Source organism: Dendrobates tinctorius, unplaced genomic scaffold (genome assembly GCF_039654945.1).
Source record: "Dendrobates tinctorius isolate UK_male_01 unplaced genomic scaffold, ASM3965494v1 ptg000808l, whole genome shotgun sequence".
Lineage (NCBI taxonomy): Eukaryota > Metazoa > Chordata > Amphibia > Anura > Dendrobatidae > Dendrobates > Dendrobates tinctorius.
Genome location: NW_027362445.1, coordinates 54,185 through 56,268, shown reverse-complemented (window position 1 = coordinate 56,268; position 2,084 = coordinate 54,185).

Below are 2,084 nucleotides of genomic sequence, written 5' to 3'. Positions count from 1 at the left end.
AGTCTTAAAGTTAAGGGAATAGAACGGGTATTGAAACCCCCCAGAGGGGGTGACTGGGAACATTTACTACACTGTCGGGAAGCCTTCTGGATACTTGCGCTTGATGCACGATATCCGCAAGGTCTAAATTATAGAAATGATCTTATGTATTTCTATTGAGTGCTGAGATTTTTGGTGTTTTTTATTTATTTTTTTTTTTTTGTTGTTTGTCATTTGATAGTTGCTATGTATTTATGCATTTATACGTGTGTATTGCACATGTTTTTATTTATTCTATGTCTTGTCCATTGTTGTATAAGTCTTTTCCTTTTTTTTTTTTTCTTTCTTCTTGCAAGGGAGTGACTCCACCAGTGATTTGAGGGCTTAGTTGTCTGCCTCTTTGATTATACACATGTGTGGAGTCCCTCTGCTGATTAGGAATGTTTATAATCATTTTGTGAACTGTTTTGTTTCATGTCTCTGAGGAAGAACCTGGTGTAAGGTTCGAAACGCGTCAGGCGTGGGGGGTCTGTTTTCCCCTTTATGGTTTTATCATGAAATTATGTGAATAAAACTTATCGTGGATTTTATCAAGTCTCCAGTGCCGGATCTTCCTTCTCTCTTCATGTTTGCAACACATGGTGGTCAGCCATTTGATCCCTAGGCACGACCGGCTTACAGGACTATTTTGGTGAGCACAAATTTCCCTTTCCCCTTCCTAATTTTCTAAACCTTACTGATTAGGTCTGTTCATTAATCTAATCATCAGAAAGAGTAGGTAATTAGATCAATAAATAAATATAATTATACTAGATCCTTTCCTATAAACTGTTATATTAATTTCTCATCTCTCCTGCCTTAAGCATGTTGCTTGCAGATTAGACTGTGTTAGGCTAGGTTCACATATGCAGTTGAGTAAGCAGCGTATTGTCCGCAAATGCATACAAAAACGCATGCATGCATTTGCGGGTGTGGATGATTGGCTAGTGCTACTTTCCCGGCAAATGTTTTAATGTACACAAGCCACGCCCAATGGGCATGTCTATGTAAATCCTTGCGTATGCAAACACAAAGCATATGCATGTGCTTGCGTACGCCTGCGTTCCCAGAGACTGTAATGCATTGTTTTGACGCACTCTGTCCGTAAGCATCCGCATGCGTATGGCCGCGGATATTTGACGCCTCCAAAATTGCAACATGTTGTGTTTTCCGAGCCACGTCGCACCCCTGGAAACGACGCATGCATACGCATCCGCAGACGAACGCATGCAAACGCATATCCATGCGTACACCATGTTAAAGATAGGTACTCATGATGCATGCGGATGGATGCGGACGAAACGCTGAAGACACAACTGCAAATGTGAAACCGACCTTATTCAATGTGATAGGTTCCATTCAAATGATTTCATAATTGTTCAAAACTGAGTAATAAACAAATTAAAAGGAGTAGCACTCCATAGTATAAAACTGTGGATAATCACAAAAGGGGAAAAATAATATGTTCCCTGGTAGGAATTGTGAGAATGTCAGGCACAATGCTGAAGGAACACATGGATTGACAGTCAAAAGAGCAGAGGCTTCACATGCTGAAGCAGACATGGTCTGATTTGTGAATCATACATGACATCATAGTGTTGTCTTAGATATCAGATATTTACGTATATATGAAAGTCTACTGGTGCTTGTAAATGTTGACCTTTTCATGTCTACTGTGATCTGACACCTCAGGATGTGTGTCATTATCCTGCATTTAGAGAAAGTTGGAGACCCTCCCAAGAAAGTCACAGATGATGTAGACGTTTGTGAAGGTCTCAGTGGTCACTTGGCCATAAATGAACCTGTGTGTCATTACACAAAATAAATTATTGTGGATTTGGAATTGACAAAACAAAATGTTCATGCAGATTGTGGCCTCCTCCCTGCTGTTCCATAATAATGTGGACTCCAGCCCTTCTAATTTTCTCTGTCAAAGAAAACACGCCTAAGTTCACAGATGATAAGAATGTGATGTGCGCTGGACTCTGTAGAAGTTTCTGAGGGTCCGCTTGCAGATTACGCAACGAGTTTACATGAAGAAAACTTTGGCCTAATACTGTAGTTTT